The sequence below is a fragment of the Falco naumanni genome, chromosome W, assembly GCF_017639655.2.
Source record: "Falco naumanni isolate bFalNau1 chromosome W, bFalNau1.pat, whole genome shotgun sequence".
Classification (NCBI taxonomy): domain Eukaryota; kingdom Metazoa; phylum Chordata; class Aves; order Falconiformes; family Falconidae; genus Falco; species Falco naumanni.
Genome location: NC_054079.1, coordinates 6829301 through 6852530, shown reverse-complemented (window position 1 = coordinate 6852530; position 23230 = coordinate 6829301). Strand labels below are relative to the sequence as shown.

The 23230-nt window shown below is 43.9% G+C and overlaps 1 long non-coding RNA gene across 1 annotated transcript; it reads right to left on the bottom strand.

Annotated features, from left to right (window-relative positions):
* Positions 1-757: 757 nt before the first annotated feature.
* On the bottom strand, positions 758-22127 carry LOC121080546. Its single transcript, XR_005825408.1, has 3 exons — positions 21463-22127; positions 17830-17831; positions 758-769 (listed from the first exon to the last, which is right to left on the bottom strand). It is a non-coding gene; the product is annotated as an uncharacterized LOC121080546 (long non-coding RNA).
* Between the last annotated feature and the right edge of the window lie 1103 nt (positions 22128-23230).

Genomic DNA, 23230 nt, shown 5'->3' with positions numbered 1-23230 from the left:
CCGCCGCTACTTTTTTTTTTTTTTTTTTTTCGCTTTCATAGTTTCCAGAGTGTTAACTATCGACCGCCACCCCAGAGGCAATTTCCCACTTCTCTCCATTCCCTTCTCTCCATTCCGCAATACTAAACAATAACGCGGGCTCGGGGATCTTATTCTTTTTTTTTTTTTTTTTCCGTGCCCAGCGAACTACACTTCTGTCTCTTTAACGCCCTCCCCTCTCCCAAGGAGGATGCCAGTTAACAGTTTAATTGCCGCGTCTAATTCCATCGCGGTCTTCTCAGAGCTCTCCCCTTTCACAGAAAGGATATCAGCGCGGACAAGTCCTGCCGCGATTTACTCGTCGCGGCCTTCCGTAGTGCCCCCCCCACCCCCCCACCCCCCCCACCCCGAGAGGAATTTAGCGTAGAGTGAAAACATAACATGCTTTCTCTAATTGTACCTCTGGGGTCATTCCCTTCATTCCCCCTTTTTTTTTTCTTTTTTTTCTTTTTTTTTAAGTTAGTGCCACTTTATTAATAGACTCACACCAATTCATACCCCCAGCTAAAAATACACACGCTATGCAGGCTTTGTTATTTAAAAGGTGATAGGTTAAAACTACTTGTTCACACGCTTCCATCTCCCTTATGATTGGTCCCGGTGTGGTGCCCACATGCTGCCCCCCCCCCTTGTGCAGGCATCCTGTTTCCTCATCTTTCTGTCCAACTCTCTTATCTCTTTGCGAATACAGTTTCTTTGTCTCTTGGCCTTGCACATGTCCTTCACAACACTTGCAGCTTGTTACAGTTTTGGCCTGCGTGGCCTGCTATTACAACAAAGTTACTTGGTCTGGATTGCTCATAATATGTCCATTGTCTTCCAGCCATTCCATAAATCCCCCTTTTTGTTTTTGAGCGATCCAGACCCCTTTTATTATTCTGTTCATAATTCTCATAAAGCAATTCCACACAGAGATCAATATAATTAAAAAGATTACAGTGGCAATTAATACCGTTGTCCTGTGCAGAAACAAATCTTTTAACCCTCCAGTAATTCCTAAACTCTGTAGCCAGTCCGTTAACCCGTTCTCAATCTTTATAGCCTGTACATTTTTTCTTAACTCAGCAAGCTGCTTATGAATAGAGTTTGAGGGATTAGTCAAATTCATACAACACTTCCTTAGGGCTGTTCACTATAGGCTACTCTCTACTGTTCATGCTGTTTCCTTATCTTCTAGAGGTGATCTTCCTCCTTTGTTTCCATCTCATCCTAGTTTCTTCTCATACTCCCTTAAAGTTATTTAACTCTTTGCTGCAGGATCTCTGCTGCACATCATTCAAAGCAAGGCCAAAACTGCACATTATCAGTGTCGAAACAACGGACTGTCTCTATTCCGTACAATTCTACAATTCCTTTTTTTTTTTTAACAGCAAAATACATTTCAACCACTGCAATACAGTAGATTTTAGACAGCTTTTGTGCGTGACAGAACACAGTCACCCCATACTGCGAAACAGTTTTTTGCAAGTCCTGCACTACTTTCCAAGCAAATGGTGTGTGAATGTGAGGATTACCAGCAGCCACATCTCCCAATACAATAGGATATGCGTGCGGTGCATCAGTGGAAGGCAGAGGAAGATCAAGTAGTGGTCCGCCTATCAGTTCTACTAAATCCCAGTTCCCGTCTCTTAATGCCCATTTCTTACAGCCTGCCAAAATCGCCGAGGGTCGCACGTCATTACTGTACCACTGGAAACCGGATTTTTACCACCTCCACCTTCTTCATTGCCTGTGACTGATAACGTTGTCGTAGCTGGACCCGAATCCGGGTTTTCGGCATTTCCATCCTGCGCAGGCATGGCCGGAGCTGAGAGGGCGGGCGGGGCGCTGGAGCTGAGGGGGGAAGGTGTGTGGGCTGGCACAAATGTTGGGGGGAATCAGGGGGGCTGGGATCGGTTTCTGCTTGTCATTTTCGGAATCGGTATCAAGTATAAGTCAATGCAGTGGGAGAGATTTAGGGGATTCGGGGGACTGGGGAGTGGAGTCTGGTAAGGGACACAGACTCTCCCCCTCCCCCACCCCCTCATCCTCTTGTCTGTATTCTGGAGAGGGATACAGGGGAGGTTTGAACGATGTACCCTCATTCGCATTTTGCTGACTTTTTAAGCTCTCACTCACGTCTTGCGGACTCTGCAAGCCCCCAGTCGCATTTTGCTGATTTTGCAAGCCCCCATTTGCATCTTGAGGATTTTTGAAGCCCCCTACAACATGTCTAAGCAGTCCCCATGTAGGCAAAAGCCCTGGCGCTTTTTTGTCCCCTTTCTCCAGAGCTTCTGACAGTGTTGATCCTAAATTGTCCCAGGTCATTACACTAAGAGCAGTCGTGGGGGATACTTCCACTCCATGTGTTTTGGCCCACAATAAAATATCTTTTAAGCAAAGCCCATCTAAAGTAATTCCACGCTTCTCTAATACTAATTTCCACAGTGATAGCACTATGGTATCTTCTTTAGATAACTTCGTCCTCATGTTGTCTCTGGTGGCTCACCTTACTGTTGTCACATTCTCCCAGGATCTTGCAGCTGCTCTCACATTCTCCCAGGATCTTGCAGCTGCTCGCTGCGCTACTCTGCTTCACCAGGCTCCACCTCCCCAGCAACCCGCTGGTCACAGTCTCAGGATTGCTCCTGACACCCCTTACCGGGGTCATGTCGGCACAGTCTCAGGGTCTCTTTTTGATACCCTTTACTGGGATCACATCGTCACGTTGGGGTCACCAAATGTGGTGACGCAAGTAAAAAAACACTATGTCTGTGTGGCTGGGTTCGGACAAAATGGCCTTTATTGTTTATACAAACTATTTATATATCTTAGACAGTACAAGTGTCAGACCCTGATAGGTTTTTGTGTCCTTCTTCTTGCTTGCTATTTGCTGTTGCTGTAGGTGCCCGTATGCTGCTGTTCTAAGTTCCGATTCTTCACATCCTGTTTACATACCTGACAATTTGTGGCTGTCTTAAAGGTACACGACTAAGTCTTTGAAGTCAACTAACTTGTCTGCAGACCCCAACAGATGACATCCTTAGAACTTAGGTCTGCAAGTGGTCAAGCACATCAAAAATAGTATTACAGTCCAAATGTGTGATAGGCTGTTTCATCCATCCACGTGCAGTTCATTCAGAGTTCCTGTGAAGAGAAAAGAAAATATGCTTAGTTGGACATACAACTGGTGGAATTAATTAAAACAAGGGTAAAATCCATTGAGTACTGATTTGATGTATTTTTCCTGAGCAATCTCTGGCTTCCCACACATAGAGATTTTTAAGGGTGACTAGTACCATTGGTACAGTTGCAATTTGGGGCATATTTACTAGTACAGGTTGTCCAGCATAAAACCCAGTAGGGTATATTCCAGGTTTGGTGTGTACCTTTGGGGCAATTGTGTTAGCAGATGTGCAAAAAGTTTTCATTTTTGGGCTACCATCTCCACTCAATCTGTTGTTCAACTAATAGATGGCACTAGACAGTCGTAGGTGCCTCCCAGATTCATGGGTTTTAGCAAATCCTTTTACCAAACCACTAGTTTGTTCAACAATGCCATTGGCCTGAGGATAGTATGAGGTGTGGAACACCCACCAAATTCCTTCTTCTTTGGCCCTACAACAGCTGTGAAGTGTGTCTGTCATGGTTTAACCCCAGCTGGCAACCAAGTACCGCACAGCTGCTTGCCCACTCCCCCTTACCCAGAGGGATGGGGAGGAGAATCAGAAAGGAATGTAAAACTCAGGGGTTGAGATAAGAACAATTTAATAAGTAAAGCAAAAGTCGAGCACGCAAGCAAAGCAAGTCAAGGAATTCATTCACTACTTTCCATCAGCATGCAGGTGTTCGGCCATCTCCAGGAAAGCAGGGCTCCATCACGTGTAATGGTTACTCAGCAAGACAAATACCATAATGCCAGATATCCTCTCCTTCCTTCTTCTTCCCCCAGTTTATATACTCAGTGTGATGTCATATGGTATGGAATACCTCTTTGGCTAATTAGGAACACCTGTCCTGGCTGTGTCCCCTCCCAATTTCTTGTGCCTCTCCAGCCCTCTCACTGGCAGGGCCCAAGAAACCAGAAAGTCCTTGGCTTAGTATAAATATTACCCAGCAACAACTAAAACCATCAACATTGTTCTCACATCAGAGCCAAAACACAGCACTGCACCAGCTACTAAGAAGAAAACTAACTCTATCCCAACTGAAACCATGACAGTGTCCCGTTGTCACTCTGGATTTCCTCTGGAAGAGGGAGTGTGCTGAACCACTCTTTAAGTCCCCTCCCTGTATTTTCTCCAGTTGTTGATGTAAATTCTGTTGCCATAGTAAGACCAGAGATGACTTCTACTCCTACCAGAACAAATTTCTTTCCACCTGATGGTCATAACAGACCGATATAATTGATCTGCCAGGTGTGCCACAATGTTTTCTTATCCTGGATATGTAAGGGAGGTGCTTTGCTCATATGGTCCCTGTCAAGTTGCAGCCAACATTGCAAACAGGCAGTCACTACTTGTTCACATAATTTGACTGATATAGGTCATCCTCGGGCAATACCTTCCCAGTATAAGTCAGCTCGTCACATGTGGCCTCACTGAATATGTATCCATTTGAGCAGGCACTTTCCAATACATCCCAGTTAACCACCATCATCTTTCTGGTTCTTTGATATATAGAGATATATATATATCTATATTGATATATAGATATATGTATACACACACACACACAGAGATACAGAAATCATTCCCTTAGTCTATGGACCATCCCAATAAAAGTCCGCTTAGTTCATTTAGCCTATGGCTTTGAGCTCTATCTGTTGTAACAGTCTTTCAGGGCAGGAAAAATGGTGTCTGGTGTTGGACTGTTGCATGCTGAAGCCAGTTCTGATTCCATCACCACTGCACTTGTCCAGTTTCATCAAAGTTCATTCTTCATTAATCTGTAATACACTTGATTTGGCATATAGTCACCATAGAAATTATAATATACATTGTTATATAGCAATTAATAGCATACAATTTAATTCATTAGCTATTCTAACCTAAAATCAAATCCCATTGAGGCACTACATTCCACCCCTTGATTAACATAGTTTACCTTCCCCAAATATAAGTTACAGATTATATTAGTAAGCTGTTCAGTGAAGTAAGTTTTTTATATAAAAAGCAGTTACTACAAACAGCAATAGTACAAGAATAATGACAAGTAAAAAAAATACTGGTTGTGAAAATAAATGGAGAGAAGCAATGATATTAGGGCTAGCTAGGACTGCTGAAGATATCCCATCATTGGACTCCATGTCTCGGCCCATGTCTTGTAAGACAATGGTGGTATAAATTTCACCAAACAGTCCAGCTGCTTGTGTGATGTAGTAAACAAGGAGGACCTTCAGTACAGCTGGCAGGCAGAGGTGTTCCACACTTCATGAGTGTTGATACATAGCACACAGAGAGCAAAAGCAGTAGTCTGAGGCTCCACATGGTGGTTCTGCATGAGATAAAGCAAAGGCATTATTTTATGTACAGATTGGATTTTTTTAATTTTGTTTTGTTTGAGGCACATAATGAGGGGTTTCTACCTGCTCCTCTCAGATTAAGTATGTGACTCTTGGTCCATATGCCAGGATCTCTGCAGGGATGAATTTCCCCTGAGGAGTCTGAAATACATATTTGCCTCTGACTCACAAAGAATCATTGCTCAGTGTTTCCCATTTGGTCGGGATGTGTAGTTGGGAAAAACAGCAACATAGTTGGTATATGTGTTGACCTTTTCAGTATGTACTGTAACTGCTGTGCTTTTGGTAAGGGCCCAATGTAGTTTGCCAGGTATGGCCAGGAACAGGGCCTCGTTGAATCTTCCCATGAGCTTTCAATACCTTACAGACTACACACCACTGTACTAGTTCCCAAATGGCTTCCTGGGTGTTGTGGTTTAACCCCAGCTGGTAACCAAGCACCACTCAGCTGCTTGTTCACTCCCCCACACACCCGGAGGGATGGGGAGGAGAATCGGAAAGGAATGTAAAACTCAAGGGTTGAGATAAGAACAATTTATAAAAAGGCAAGAACAACAATAATAACAATATCAATAATAACGATAATAATAATAATAATAAAAATTATAATGGAAAGGTGGGGAAAAGGATAAAATCCAAAGGAAAAGGGAAAAGGAAAACAAGTGATGCACAGTACAACTGCTCACCACCTGCTGACCGATGCCCAGCCAGTCCCCGAGCAACGATCCCCCCTAGCTAACCCTCCAAGTTTATATACCAAGCATGACATCCCATGGTATGGAATACCTCTTTGACTGGTTCAGGTCAGCTGTTCTGGCTGTGTCCCCTCCCAGTCTCTTGTGCCCCTCCAGCACTCTGGCTGGCAACTGAAAAGTCCTTGGCTTAGTATAAACATTACCCAGCAAGAACTAAAACCATCAGTGCATTATCAACATTGTTCTCACATCAGAGCCAAAACACAGCACTGTACTAGCTACTAAGAAGAAAGCTAACTCCATCCAAGCCAAAACCAAGACACTGGGTATATGGGATTCCCTGGCTTTGAGTCTGTCTATGTGTACCATTGACACCTCTGTGCCCAGATTTTTTTGTGGGCCCATTTAGCAAGGGTTTCCTCATAAGGAGACAGAGCATCAAGGGAAGAAAACATCAGGAGAAACCTGATTTTGACAATTAGAATGTTGGAGCTGGGGATATTGAGTGTCAGAAGCCCACTACACCTCAACTGAAAAAGAGATACTAGCAGCATATGAGGGAGGTCAAGCCACTTCAGAAGTTGTTGGTACAGAAGCACAGCTCCTCTTGACATAGCGATTGCCTGTGTTACACTGTATGTTCAAAGGAAATGTCCCCTCTACACATCATGCAACCAACACTAAGAGGGTAAGTGAGTAGTGCTGATAATACAATGGGCTTGAATGGGGAACCCCAAATGTCTAGGAATCCTGGAAGAGATCATGGACTGACCAGAAAGCAGAGATTTTTGAGTATCACCTGAGGAGGTGTCTCATGCCCAAGAGGTACCACCATACAATGATGTTGTGGTTTAACCCCAGCCAGTAACTAAGTGCGGTAGAGCCGCTCGCTCACTTCTCCCTCCACCCCCAGCAGGATGGGGAGGAAAATTGGGAAGGAATGTAAAACTCAAGGGTCAAGATAAGAACAATTTAATAATTTAAATAATATGAAATAGGAAAAATCCTCTACAATAGTAATAATAACAACAATAATATCAATTATAATGAAAAGGAGGGAGAAAGACAGAGGAAAAAAATCTAAAGGGAAGAGAGAAAAGAAAACAAGTGTGCATAGTACAGTTGCTTACCATCTGCTGACTGATGCCCAGCCAGTTCCCGAGCAGCTATTGGCAGGCCCTGGCCAACTGCCCTCAGGTTATATACTCAACATGACATTCTATGGTATGGAATATCCTTTAGGCTAGTTTGGGTCAGCTGTCCTGGCTGTGTCCCCTGCCAATTTCTTGTGCCCCTCCAGCTTTCTCCCTGGCAAGGCCTGAGAAACTGAAAAGTCCTTAACTTAGTATAAACATTACCTAGCAACAACTAAAAACACCAGTATGTTATCAACATTATTCTCACATCAAATCCAAAACACAGCACTGCACCAGCTATGAAGAATAAAATTAACACTTTTCCAGCTGAAACCAGGACAAATGAATTATAAAATGAAAGGCATTATGCTCTGTTTACTGATGGATCCTGTCGTGTTGTAGGAAACCATTGGAAGTTGAAAGTTGCTGTGTGGACTCCCACATAAGTCACAGAAGCCACTGAAGGAGAAAGCAAGTCAAGTCAGCTTGCATGCAAAGGCAATAAAGGCATTGAGTAACTCAACCTTATCTGCATGTGTTGTCACTAAATCCCTTGGCCCATGGAACAACAGTCCCACATTTTCCTTGTTCAGCCTTTTATTGGTAATGTAGTGGTAGAAACTCCTCTTATTGCTCTTGATGGTCCTTCAGTTGAGCTTTGGCTTTCCTGACACCAACTCCACATACTTGGGCAGTGTTTCTTTATTCATCCTTTGTAACCTGTCTGTACTGGCTTTGGCTGGAATAGAGTTAATTTTTTTCATAGTAACCTGTATGTGGCTATGTTTTGGATTTGTGATGAAAACAGTGTTGATAATACAGGGATGTTTTCATTATTGCTGAACAGTGCTTACACAGTACTGAGGCTGCCTTTATTTTCTCATACTGCCAGTGAGTAGACTGAGGGTGCACAAGAAATTGGTAGGGGGCATAGCTGGGACAGCTGACCCTAATCTAGCAAAGTGATATTTCATACCGCATGGTGTTGTGCCCAGCAATAAAAGCAGCAGGGAAGACAGAGGAAAGGAGCATTCAGAGTTATGGTGTCTGTCTTCCCAAGTAACTGTTATGTATGATGAAGCCCTGCTTTTCTGGAAATGGCTGAACACCTGTCTGCTGATGGGCAGTAGTGAATGATTTCGTTATCTTGCTTTGCTTGCATGTGATGCTTTTGCTTTACCTATTAAATTGTCTTTATCTTAACCCATGAGTTTTCACACTTTTTGCCCTTCCAATTCTCTTTCCCATCCCAGTTGGTGGGGAGTGAGTGGCTATGTGGTGCTTAGCTGCTCACTGGCATTAAACCACGACATCTGTCCTTGTTTCCACTTACTTGATGCCCTCTCTTTGCACTAGAGCTCTACCATGAGTTCCCTGCTTAGCCAAGCTGGTCTCTTGGTACATCTACTTGTCTTTCTGAGTATTGGGAAGGACGGTATTTTTCCTTGGAGAATGTCTTTAGATACCACCCAGCTTTCTTGAGCTACATTGCCCTTCAGTACTACCTATCACCTACAAGTTTCCTGAATAAGCCAAAATCTTCTCTTCTGAAGTCCAGGGCCTGTACTCTGCTACTTGCTTTCCTCATTACCCTTAGGAGCTTCAACTCTGCTAGTTCATGGGCGCTGCAGCCAAGGCTTCCATTCTATTATCACATCCCCAACCAGTTTTCCTACCCATTCCAAGCACCAAGGTTTCCCCTCTCTGAGGTCCATTTCCCTCTTCAACCAAGGTTTTGTTCTTAACCACACCTTGTGCTGATTTTCAATCAGGAACCTGCAGACTACACCAGATATTAGAAACTGGTGGTTTGCTGCTAATGCCATCATGCCAAGAATAAGTGCTGATATGGTGACCCAGGATGCTTCATCTGTCTGTCCAAGTGTTTTATTGAAGGCCAGAGAAAGCACCTTACCTCTGTCCCAATCACTTTGGAAGGAAGCATTATCCTTTGGACTGAGAACCAGAGAGAATCTAATAGTGCAGCCTTTAGGATCTTTCCATAAAGTCTGTGTGTGACACTTTACTATCAATAACACAATGAGATATTCCCCTTTAGGTAGGAACTAAGGTTCTTTGAGCAATCTGCCCCCTCCAGTATATTGCCTACCTGTATGTTAAGTCCTGAAAAGGGTTACAGAAAAGGCCTAATAACTTGTTTTTTCATCTTTTTAGGAAAAATAAGGTTGTCAACTGCTAGCTAATGCTTACATTAACTCATAACCTGTAATCAGTGACTAGATTTGTTATTTATCAGTTTTTCATGCTCCAACCTTGTCCTGGCCAATGGCAGGGACACTTATGATTGTCCCAAAAGAGTTTGAATAGAAGGCAGAGCTGGATAGATTCTGTCATGCAATGATCAATATTCAGCAGGAAACTACTAAAATAGAGGAAGCCAGGATGGACCCTGATTAACCCACTGAAGTTAAGAATTATCTTCATGTCTTGGATAATATCTTTAACCAAACTGAACAATTCATAAAGGTTGACTCATTTCCTGCTTTAAACTGGACTCTTTTTCAGATACTTTATGTTCAAGAGAGCCTCTTGAGGCTAATCTCAGCTATATGCATGTAGTAATGTGGACTTGAAGGAGTGAGGATTCAGTGTTGACACATTTAGTTGAATCCAGTCACCTCATGTCTTAAACACATCTTTCTGCTTTAATTGCCACCACATACTCTGAGCTGTATTGCCTCTTCTAAGTGGGCTTGTCCTTACTGTAGAAAAACAGAATTGCAGAATCATAGAATGGTTGAGGTTGGAAGGGATCTCTGGAGGTCTTCTGATCCAAGCCATCTGCTCAAGCAGGGCTACCTAGAGCCAGTTGCCCAGGACCATGTCCAGATGGCTTTTGAATATCTCTGCAACCTCTCTGGTCAACCTGTTCCAGTGCTTGGTCACCCTCACAGTAAAAAAGTGTTTCCTTATGTTCAGATGGAACCTCCTGTGTTTCCATTTGTGTCCATTGTCTCTGGTCCTGTCACTGGGCACCACTGAAAAGACCTTGGCTTTGTCTTCTCTGCACCATCCTATTGTCGCTGTTGAGACAGACATGACACACAAAGGATTGCGCACAAAACCAAAAGGCCAAAAGGGGCCGTTTATTGTTCTAACAAGCCTTTTTATATATTTCTTTAGAATAAGTGTCTATACATGATTGATTCACTCACAGACCATCAGTTCATCGTTGGATGGCCTTTTCTTTGCTACATCTTTGATACACTTCTTCTACTTGTGCATCTGGCAGTTCCTTATCTTGTTGGCTCAGCTCTTCTCAGGACTTTCCCAGGCTCTTCAAGGATACATGGGTATCTGTTCAAGGCTAATGTTAAGCTCGCATTCCGATCCCTCGGATCAGCTGAGGTTTCCCACATCCCATCAGGTATTTAGACACATTAATAAGATACCCTGGAGCCTTCTCTTTTCTAGGCTAAACAGCCCCAGCTCTCTCAGCTTTTCCTCATAGGAGAGATGCTCCAGTCCCTCAATCATCTTAGTGGCCGTTTGTTGGACTCTCTCCAGTATGTCCATGTCCCTCATACTGGGGATCCCAGAGCTGGACAGAGGATTCCAGATGCAGCCTCACCAGTGCTGAGTAGAGGGAAAGGATCACCTTCTTTGACCTGCTAACAACGCTCATAATGCAGCCCAGGATACCGTTGGCCTTCTGTGCGGCAAGGGTTCATTTCTGGCTCATGTTCAACTTGGTGTCCACCAGGACCCCCAGGCTGCTTTCTAGCTGGGTAGTCCCCAGCATATGCTGGTGCTTGAGGTTATTCTACCCCAGGTGCAGGACTTTGCATTTGCCCTTTTTGAACTTCATGAGGTTCCTGTTTGTGGCATATGAAAGCACGGACCCCAAGTCAGTGAAGAAGTGAAATTGTTTATTGCATACATAAGTGCTGGTTATATACAATTGCTTATCTACCCAAGTTCTGCCGTGGAATGTGCCTACGTGCAGCAGAGCACCTGGGAATTTGTCTATGTATAGCAAAGCTGTTGCTCATTATGAACTGTTCACACGCTTGTGGTTTCACTGCCAAATTTGGCTGCTTATCTGTACACTAACAGTTCTGCCGAGTCAGCCTTGTTTCTCTGCAAGGTCAACTTATTTTTGTCCTTTACAGCTGTTGACCCATTTCTCCATCCTGTCCAGGTTCCTCTGGATGGCAGAACCACCTTCTGAGGTATATGCCACTCCTCTCAGTTTTGTGTCATCAGCAAACTTAAAAACATGAGGCTGCTCCTATCTGTCCATAGAGAGCCTCATCTGCTTATTCTTCCTGGTCAGACAGTCTGTAGCAGACACACACTATTATGCCAGTCTTACCTGTCCTTTCTTTAATCCTAACCCATAAACTCTCAGGACTCCTCATTCATTCCCAGGCAGAGCTCCAAGAACTCCAGATGCTCTCTCACACAACTTCAAGTCCCACTCCTTGTCTTTCCAGCCTGTCCTCCCTAAAGAGCCTGTATCCTTTCATTGTAACACTCCAGAAGTAGCAGCCTTCCTACTAGTAAGTAAATGACGGACTTTTATTGACTTGTGAAGAGGTGAATTTGCCCTCTGGTCTGTGGTTTCCTCATCTGTTGATGTAATATGCTAACAGGAATATTAAATTTAGAATAATTTTTATTGTTATGCAATTATTCTGTAAAGTGAAATCTACAGCAAAAGTTAAGCTTTATCTCTCATGTCAGAACTCAAAGCTTGCTCTTCATGTTTAGTTATCTTAATTTCAACATTTCAATACTAGAGATTAAAACTGTCATTCTTGTTGGAAAGTGAGTTAGAAAGTTAGAATTCCCATTCATTTAAGTTTACCATATTGTACCTCCAAAACTGATTCAAGTCCCCATGTTACATGCAGAAGTTCTGCCCCAAAGAACTCAGCTGATGGTTTGACAAGATGCAAGAGCTGGATAGGGCTAAGGACAGTAATGTGAGATAAATGTGTAGCCAAACAGACTGAAAGTCTCAGACATCTTCAGAGAACTATTCAAAATAACTTCCAAGGTCTCTTAATGGATGATTTAGACTGTTACACATTATGCTGTTTTTCTTACTTGACACTGAATTGCATCTATTTTTGGGGTGGGTTCACATGGTGAGGTCTTGGTAGCAGGAAGACTACAGGGGTGGCTTCTGTGAGAAGCTGCTAGAAGCTTCCCCCATGTCTGATAAAGCCAATGCCAGTCGGATCTAAGATGGGCCTGCTACTGGCCAAGGCTGAGCCAATCAGCAATGGTTGGTAGCACCTCTGGGATAACATAGTTAAGAAGGGAGGAAACCCCAAAAACCTGTGGGAACAGTAGCAGCAAAGAGAGGAGTGAGGATGTGTGAGAGCAAGAACTCTGCAGACACCAAGGTCAGTGAAGAAGGAGGGGGAGGAGGTGCTCCTGGTGCCAGAGCAGACATTCCCCTGCAGCCCATGGTGAAGGCCATGGTGAGGCAGGCTGTCCCCCTGCAGCCTATGGAGGTTAACAATGGAACAGATATCCACATGCAGCCTGTGGAGGACCCCACGCCAGAGCAGGTGGATGCTCAAAGGGAGCTGTTGACCCCATGGGAAGCATGCGCTGGAGCAGGCTCCTGGCAGAACCTGTGGAGAGAGGAGCCCACGCTGGAGCAGATTTGCTGGCAGGACTTGTGACCCCACGCTGGAGCAGTCCATTCCTGAAGGATTTCACCCCATGGAAAGGACCCATGCTGGAGCAGTTCGTGGAGAACTGCAACCCATGAGAAGGACCCACATTGGACAAGTTTGTGGAGGATTGTCTCCCGTGGGAGGGCCCCTACGTTGGAGCAGGAGAAGGGTGTGAGGAGTCTTGCCCCTGAGGAGGAAGGAGCAACAGAGACAACATGACCATAAGCCTAATTCCCTGTCCCCCTGTGCCGCTCAGGGGGAGGAAGTAGAATAGTTGGGAGTGAAGTTGAGCCTGAGAAGAAGGGAAGGGTAGGGGAAAGATGTTTCAAGATTTGGTTCATTTTCTCTTTACTGTACTCTGACTTGATTTGTAATAAATTATATTAATTTTTCCCCACATCAAGTCTGTTTTGCCCATGATGGTGAGTGATGTCTCCTTGTCCTTAGCTCAACCCATGAGCTTTTTGTTATGTTTTTCTCTCCCCTGTCCAGCCGAGGATTAGGAGTGATAGTGCAGCTTTTGGTGTCATCCAGCCAAGGTCAACCCACCACAATTTTATTGCTGATCTCTGTTTTGATACCAAAATTTGGAGTTTCTGAGCCTCCTTGCTTTCTAGCACTCCTTGCTGAAGTGGGAGGCTAGGTGCAGCTGGGCCAGGATTCTGAGATAAAACTCAACAACAGAGTCATTGTTAAGTAGGTATTCTTTCTTCGCAGCACCAGGTGCATAGGTGATTGCTCCTCCTAGTATGCACACCTCAGCTCCGGTTCTCACTATTTTTATGCTACAATCTAATACATATGCATAATATTTCCCAGAAAACTAATACATATTTAAGCTGTTTACCAAAATGTCTTACATACTTTTCCGCCTCCACTCATAGCAGTTCATTTCTGCAGACTTAAAACTTCTTATCTTATTGTTCTGACACACACCATACTGTTCTGTAGTTAAATAAAATGTACATCTTCCTTTGTAGTACTTGTTTATCATTGTCCAAGGTTATTTATGACATACCCTTATGGTTCTACATCCCCTTATCTAAACTCCCAGACCACAAGTACGTAGCAACTAAGAATTTTCCCTACATCCTACAGACGTTAGTAAACCCCTGCCAACTCACTGAATTTGACCAATCTCTTGTTCTTTTAACCCTTACATATCAATTCCCTCCTTTTTCTGTCCTTTACAGATTCTTTTGAAAACTTTTATATCATGCCATTTCCATTTTTTTTAGTGATTACATCTTGGCAATTATGCTTCTATTAAAGAAATGTCCTCATACAGAAGTGTTATTACTCTGCTGGTACTCTGTCAATTGCTGCAGAGTCCCTACTCCTTTAACTGTGCAACATTTGAGGGTGGCTTTCAGTTCTATAGTTATATTTGTCAAATTTGGACATCATGCAAAGGTCATCCCTTGCCATCCATCTAACTTATTCCTCTCTTTCTGAGAGAGGGGTGTCTACAAAGAACAATTTACAGTGAACTGAACGTCCATGTAAAGGCAAGGACGAGAGGCTGTGCAAATAAAGATTATCTTGCTGCCTTGTCGTCTTAAGTTCCTTGTGCCACCGCCATGTGAAATTTGAAGTAGTTGGTCCTTTTCTCAAGGGCCAGCTGGGAGTGAAGGACATTACTATACTAAAGCAAACACACAATAAAATCATTAACAGTTTCGAGGCAACTTTACAGATATAGATCCTGTAGGTTGGGATTTCCATGGTCCATCAGGCGCTTTCTTAATTCTTGAATAGTGGATTCAAGCAGTGTGCTTCTCAAGCTTGACTGCAGTGTAAGTTGTGAGCAGAACTTGAAAAGGGCCGCTGCACTTTTCTCCAAGAGGATTACCTGAAATAATTTTAACATAAACCCAATCTCCAGGCTTGAACAGATGTACGGGGGAATATAAAACCCATGCTCTAGTAGATATCACTAGTTTGTTCACTTCCTGTAATTGTTTACGTAATGCAACTAAATGTTGCTGTAAAGTAGTTTCTCCCACTTGGGTAAGATCCTGCCCCTGATATCTAGTTTGAAATGGTCTCCCATACATGATTTCAAAAGGACTCAGTTTCTCCTTAGTTCCTGATTTGGTTCGAAGCCTCATTAGTGCAATAGGGAGGGCTTGATCCCATCTTAAATTGGTTTCCTGGAAAATTTTACTCAACTGTATCTTAATTAAATGATTATTTTTCTCCACCTTCCCACTTGCTTGTGGGTGATAAGGCATGTGCAGTTTCCAAGTAATTTCTAAAAATCTACTAACTAGTTGAATTACTTGTGACACAAAGTGTGGTTCCCTATTGGAGGAGATCACTTCTGGTACTCCAAAACTGGGAATAATTTCCTTCAATAAAATGGTTGTTACCTCTTGGGCCTTATTTGTTCTGCAAGGGAAAGCTTCAGGCCATCCGGCAATTTTGACCTGGAACATTCCTTTTACTGATAATTCCAAATTTCACACGATTTTCCACCTTGGGATTATTCTTTAGGCATACTTCATGCCTTTTAACTATGGTTTTTATTGTTTGATACAGTCTTTGGCTGTTATTTGCTTGATGAGGGAGTTATACAAGGCTTCAGTTCCCCAATGAGTTTTATCATGTTCTTTTCTTATAAATTTCCATAATATATTAAAGGGAACTATTATTCTGTCATCTTTTAACACTGCCCACCCTGATGGGCTAACCTCAGCCCCCAAATCAGTAATTAACTTCTGATCCTCTTCATCATATTCAATTGTCTTAGGTAGTAGCAAAGAATTTTCAGGAATTAAACTTAATGCCTCACCTCATTCCACAGCTTTTCTTGCCTTGTGATCAGCCAATTTATTTCCCACTTCCCTGTCAGTGTTACCTTTCTGATGCCCTTTGAAGTGCATAATGATCACTGTTGATGGAAGTTGTACAGCATCTAAAAGCTGCAAAATTATATCAGCATGTTTTATGCTTTTCCCTTGAGTAGTTAAGAGTCCTCGTTCTTTCCGAATCACTCCATGGGCATGGACTACACACCAAAGGCATACTTTAAATCTTTCTAATTATTCACTCATAGTCCTTTGGCAAGCTCCAATGCTCTTACTAGGGCAATTATTTCAGCTCGTTGTGCAGATGCGCCTAGGGAGTGACTTTGCTTCCACCAGCTGGTCTGTGGTGGTCACAGCATATCCTGCCATTTGAACTCCATTCTTTACAAAACTGCTTCCATCGGTATACCATGCGTGGTTGGCTTCCTCCAGCAGCTCCTCCTTCAAATCTGGTTTGCTTGCATACACAGTCTCAATAGTTTCTATGCAATCATGAACAACAGTCTCCAGTTCCTGTTTATCACTCAAAAAGGAATCAGGGTTTAAAAGGGTAGATGTGACAATTTCTGTATCATCCTGTTCCATTAACATTGCCTTGCATTTCAAGACTTGATGGCGAGAGTCAGTGTCCCCCTTTCTGCTCCAAAGTGGAGGTTACAGTGTGGGAAGTGTGCACAATCATCTGCCCCAGAGTAAATTTTTGAGCTTCCTGAATAATCAGAACAATGGCGGCCACTGCCCGAAGACATCCTGGCTATCCTTTGCTTACTTCATCCAACTGTTTAGAGAAGTATGTTACAGCTCATTTATAAAGGACCCAGCTTTTAAGCCAAAATTCCCAGAGCCACTCCTTGCCATTCATACGAGAACATCCAGAAGGGCTTTGTTGTATCAGACAGGCCTAAAGCTGGGGCCCTCATCAGTTCCAATTTCAGTTCTTTAAATGCCTTCCTTGCTTCACCAGCCCATATTAATTGTGTCTGGCTATTTTTCAGAAGTTCATATAGAGGTTTCACCAAAAGTCTATAATTATAAACCCATAGTCGGCACCAACCTGTTGTTCCCAAAAAGGTTCAAAGCTCTTTTACTGTGGTTGGTTCTGGGATCCTGCAGATGGCTTCTTTCTGGTTGTTCCTGAGCTGTCTTTGTCCCTTAGAAATCACGAATCCCAGGTATATTACTTCTTTCTTCAAGATCTGGGCTTTCTGTAATGAGACTCGGTAACTGCTTAGTCCCAGAAATTTCAACAAACTCACAGTCTATTCCTTACATTCTTTGTGGCTATCAAAATATCATCCACATATTGCAAAAGAATCTCACTTCCTGGAGGCTTCACCCAGGTCTCCAATTCCTTGGCTAACTGATTTCCATAAATGGTGGGGCTATTCTTAAATCCTTGAGGTAATGCTGTCCAGGTTAGTTGGGTTTTCTGTTCTATATCAGAGTTTTCCCATTCAAAGGCAAATAAATTGTGGCTTTCGGGAGCCAAGGTGAGGCAAAAGCATGCATCTCTTAGGTCTGATACAGTAAACCATTCATAGATTTCCCTTAAACTAGTCAGCAGAGTATATGGGTTTGCCACTACTGGATACAAGTTTTCAACTATCTGATTTATTGCCTGCAAATCCTGCGCTAATCAATAAGTTTTGGCATCAGGCTTTTTGATAAGCAGGAGTGTTATATTCCGATTCACATTTTATTAATAAACCATATTCTAAAATTTTTTTCTAGAATTTCTTTGATCCCTTTTCGGTCTTCCCTTTTCAAGGGGTATTGTTTAATCCGAACAGGACTGGACCCCCTTTTTACTTCTACCACGACAGGCAAAGCATTTTTGGCTTTACCTGGAATTTACGAAGCCCATACTCCTGGATATACTTGATTCAAAATTTCTTCTAATTTGGGTCACTCTCCCTTCTCCACTTCTTGCTTTATCAATGATAGGCTTAAAACTTGAATCTTTATCTCAAACCTTTAATTTCATTTCTCCACTTCTAAAAGTTATCATTACATCCAATTGTTCCGATAAATCCCATCTTAACAAAGACTTTGGAGAGTTAGGCATATACAAAAATTTGTGTATGCCTATTTGCTTTCCTAATCTATATTTTAGTAGTTTACAAAAAACTGCTTTTTCTTGGTGGCCAGTTGTGGTGACGCAGGTTGAGTCGGACTGAAAAAAACACTATGTTACGTGACTAGGTTTGGACAAAATGGCAAAACGGCCTTTATTGTTTATACAAATTGCTTATATATCTTAGACAGTACATGTGTCAGACCCTGATAGGCTTTCTGTCTTCTTGCTTGCTATTTGCTGTTGCTGTAGGTGCCCGTATGCTGCGGTTCTAAGTTCTGGTTCTTCACATCCTCTTTACATACCTGACAATTTGTGTCTGTCTTAAAGGTACACAACTAAGTCTTTGAAGTCAACTAACTCATCTACAGACTCACTGCAGACCCCAACAATTCCCCCTTTTTGTTTTTGAACAGCTAGTACCAGGTTTGCCATGTTCTGCAGGGCCCTTGCAAACATGACGGCAACCAAGGCAATAGCAAACAAACAATACTGCCAATTGAGTGAATTGATGCCAAAAAGGCTGACATTTTCTCGGATTTTGGTAACATGTTCCTGCAATGTGGCGCCTAAAATCCATTCAGCACATACCATCAAAATCCTCACAGCCATGTTCTTGAGCCAACAACAAAAAGCTAATAGTTCCTCTGTTTTGTAAAACCGCATGTTGTACTCATGGCAAATCATCAGCTAACAATCCCAAAACACTAAAGGTTTGACTCACTTTCTTAACTGCCTAACAAACAAGGTGATTTAACTCTTTAATGCTTTCCCTGCTGCTGCTCCGGATAAGAGAAGAACCGCTGCAATACGTTCCCATCAGTTCCATAAATCAACTACATCATTACATGCTTCATCCAAAGTTATATTGCGTTTAAGCGCATTATGTTTATGAACATATTCATGTGTTGATTTATGTAGGTGTCATGGTCCCATCATATCCTCATACTGTAGAAGAATGGCTGCAGAAGCATGGCCTTAGAATCTCTGAAGATCTGCACAATCCAGGCCTGGTATTAGAATAGGCCTGTAATCAGAATTGTACTGAAGTTGCTGTGCTGAAGATAACAAGAAAGGTAGCCTTGAGCTATTCTTGAATCCTGAGACCAAGTAATTATGTTGTGCCAACAGGCAGTGGCTGTAACAAGCTACAGCTGCTGGGAAAGCAGGTGCAGGGCCAAGAAAGATAGGGAGCGGAATGGGAATATAGGGAGTAACAAACTACAAGGCTGAAGCACAGCAACACAATTCGCTACATGGATAGAATGCTTATTTTAGTCATGATAATTAGGGGTGTGAGAACCATGCGCGCTTAGAGACTACTAACCAATTATATTTCTGCTTTACGAATATGCATGTGTATCGGTTCTATATAAGTAGTGTTAGAAACTAATAAAGTTGAGCAAGATGTATAACTCATATTGAGCGTCTTCTTGACTCCGGCAAACCCTTCTTCCAACAATTGGTGCTCGAGCAACAGGAAAGCTGGTAATTGCTGGAAAAACTCTGCCTTTGCATCGCAACTGGGGGCTTTGCAAAACTGAGAGTCGCTGTGAAGAGTTCGAGCAGGAAGACGTCCGTAAGGAGTAAAGGCGTCTGAATCCGGCATAGAGGTTGTGCGCGGACCTGCACCGGTAAGACCATTTTTTCCTCGATGATGGAAAGAGAAGCGACACTCACGCTATTAACTGATATTCTTGCTAAGCGAGAGGCTAGCGTGAGCACTAAGAAGTTCCATGAGCTCTGTAGGTGGGTGGCTGAAAACCGACACTTAAAAGACAGGCAATTGCTGTTTAGTGTGACTGAGTGGCGAGAGGTCGGGGATTCCCTTTGCGATGTGATCCTTAGCGGCAGCAAATCAGCCAAGGACTTGGGGACTGCCTGCCGGGAGGTCATAAGCCATTTACGATCCCTGGTTGCGGAGAAAAGAACGGCTATGGCTGCCTCAGACCTCCTCGGTCGGGAAACCGAGTCGGAGTCTGCCCGATTATTTGGTCTAGGCGCTCCGTCTGCAAAAGGCCTAATTGTGCCCATTAGAAAATCTGCGACAGAGCTATTACACCCGACACCGACACCAGAGGGTGCTGCTGCAACGGGTGCTCCGTGCCGACCTGAAAGCTACCGAGAGCCACCCCCCCTGTTAGATGAGGAGGAGGGTACTACGGCGGGTCCGAGTGCGCCTCTGAATGAGAACGCAGAGTCTGATAAAGATACTGAACCCACCCCACCTGCACCTGCCCCGATCCCCCGTCCCCGAACCAAACCCTCCGATCCTAAACCGCTTGCAGCAGCAATTGACTGAATGCCATCTGCCGACTGCCGATCCTGACCCAGGAAGGTGTTATCCTCCAGCCTGCCGCTCCCGAAAGTCGTTGGGTGGGGTTATACGAGACGCTATATTGGAAGGAGAGTGGCAGGCTGCTTCGGCTGTTGCATGTCGGGTGCGGACCACCACTTTACCAGATGGTTCAGCAGCCGCAGCGTGGAAACCTTTTGATTAGAAATTTATGCAGCAGCTGCGACAAGCCGTTACACAATATGGATTACAATCTGAACCAGTCAAACACTTGTTGAATTATTTGTTTGACTCGGAAATTATGACACCCGGTGACTGTGCTTCGCTGGCTAGGTTGCTTCTTACACCAGCACAGTTCCCCGCGCCCCGCCAGCGTGCCGTGCTGTGCCCCGGAGCTCTCCCCGCTCGCCCGCCCACCCACCGCCACGGATCCCCCCAGCAGCTGGAGAAAAGCGGAGTCCAGAGTTCGGTGTAGAGCTGCAGATCGCACCCCCGCCGGTGGTAAGACCGCGTAGAGTAAATCGCAGCAGGACTCTACGCTAAATTCCTCTCGGGGGGGGGGGGGGGGGGGGGCACTACGGAAGGCCGCGACGAGTAAATCGCGGCAGGACTTGTCCGCGCTGATATCCTTTCTGTGAAAGGGGAGAGCTCTGAGAAGACCGCGATGGAATTAGACGCGGCAATTAAACTGTTAACTGGCATCCTCCTTGGGAGAGGGGAGGGCGTTAAAGAGACAGAAGTGTAGATCTTAGTTCGCTGGGCACGGAAAAAAAAAAAAAAAAAAGAATAAGATCCCCGAGCCCGCGTTATTGTTTAGTATTGCGGAATGGAGAGAAGGGAATGGAGAGAAGTGGGAAATTGCCTCTGGAGTGGCGGTCGATAGTTAACACTCTGGAAACTATGAAAGCGAAAAAAAAAAAAAAAAAAAGTAGCGGCGGCAGCCATAGAAGCGTTGGGGAGAGATGTGTAGAAAAGCCGGTGGAGCAGAAGGGTGATTCACCTAAGCCTTCTCTCTTAGCTACACTTTTCGGAGTTGGGCATACTCGTCCTATGAAGGGTATGTCCGCCCCTGCGTGTTCAACAGTGCCGGAGCTTTTAGATAAGACAGCGGACAAACCGAAAGTTACTCCTCGAGAGCCTGCTGTGACTGAGCCGAACCCGGAAGAGGCTGCCGAGCCTCCCCAGGAGGGCGGGGCAGCGAGTCCTGCTGCACCAATCACGTCAGGGCGGGCAAAAGCGCCGTGCGACGTCGTACCCTCCTCGTCCTGAAACATCATCGGACGGGTTTGAGGAAGAAGGCGAGGAGAAACTTTGTGATAACAATACAGAGAAATCCTTACAGGAGGTAATAAATAAATTAAGAAACCTGGAAAAGCGAGTTAAAATGAACCTGCCTACTACTTCAATACCTGTAATTCCTCCAGTTAGCCCAACTACCCCACCGATGCTGAACTTGAGAAAAGATCCAATTTTACAGCGTTGGTGTGGTGTTATTCGTGATGCTATTTTGGAGGGAGAGTGGCAGGTGACCAGCTCGTTAGCTTGTCCAGTACTGATTAATAATCTTGATGCACATAGCTGGGACATGATTTATGGAAGGTTAATGATCAGGTTTTAGTGATGGGAGTGTTGCAACCTGCTCTTCCACCTTTTATGATGATCCCTCAGATTTGGCAAATTGTTGTGATAGACTTGAAAGACTGTTCTGTCTTTTTTACGATTCCCTTACACCCTGATGACACACAAAGAGACTCACTAACGATGATTTGCAACCGTTCCGATCCTGGTTGCATGGCTCTGAAGCCAACTGTCCTCAAACTTGTTCACCAGAACAGCAGGCTGCCCTAGAAGTTGTGTCCCACAAGATTCAGACTGGCTGGTGTGGTCGCCGAATGGCGAATCATCCGTTATCTTTTTTGGTTTGTAACGTTGCCACTTCACCTTTTGCCCTTATTCTACAAAGGCAAAAGAAAAAGGGGGAAAATACGGCAATCATTTTAGAGTGGTTGTTTTTGCCATTGCAATCCGTACATCGTATTTTAAGTCATCCTGAAGCAGTAGCAGCCTTGGTGAGAAAAGGAAGAGACAGGATTGTTGAAATTGATGGGACTGAACCGGCAGATATCAGTATTCCAGTCCGTGGTGATGATTATGAGTGGCTCCTGAGACATTCAACAGCCATACAGGAAGCCTTGATGGTCTATACAGGTGTTGTACACAACAACCGGCCAAAAGGACCTCTCTGGAAGATGTTAGAACATTACCAGTGGATTGCGAGACCGTTACGCTCAAAAAGACCAGCTGAAGGGCCAACAGTGTTTACAGATGCAGGATGAAAGATGAAGAAGGCTGCGTGTGTTTGGCAATCCGATAATCAGTGGCAGAAACAAGTGATCACCAGTGAACCAGGGGACAACCTTCAAACCTTAGAACTGAAAGCAGTTGTTGAAAGGGCAAACCGTACCCTGAAGGATTATCTTCAGAGACAGAAAGTATCGCAGGACATAGATGCAACTAAACGGTTGACTAAGGTGTTGTTTACCTTAAACTATCTCTCCCTTATGGAGGATTGAGAGGGACCACCTGTTGTTATACATCACCAAACTGCACGAGGGAACCAAACAACTACAGTTCCTGGTTTGAATCTTCTGTATAAAAATATGGCTTCAAGCGTATGGGAAGGACCTAATCCGGTGTTATTTATCGGTAGAGGTTCTTTTTGTATCTCTACAGATAAAGGACCTATATGGGTCCCTAGCAAGTTCGTGCGACCTGTATGTCAAGATCAGAAGATGGAAGAGAAGACTCAGAGCGAGCAGAGGAAATAAACGTTCTGTGTTGTATGGGATGTAACCCGTGGGTATTGTGCTGATGTATGCTATGTTGGGTAAAATGGTTCTGTAAGCCAAAGTTTAAATGTAAATGGTGTAAAGAGTGTATGTGTTGATTAGTAACTGGGCATGAAACAAGAGAAAGCATACGACTAGTGTAATACCATGCTGATTGGAGACAGTATACATCAT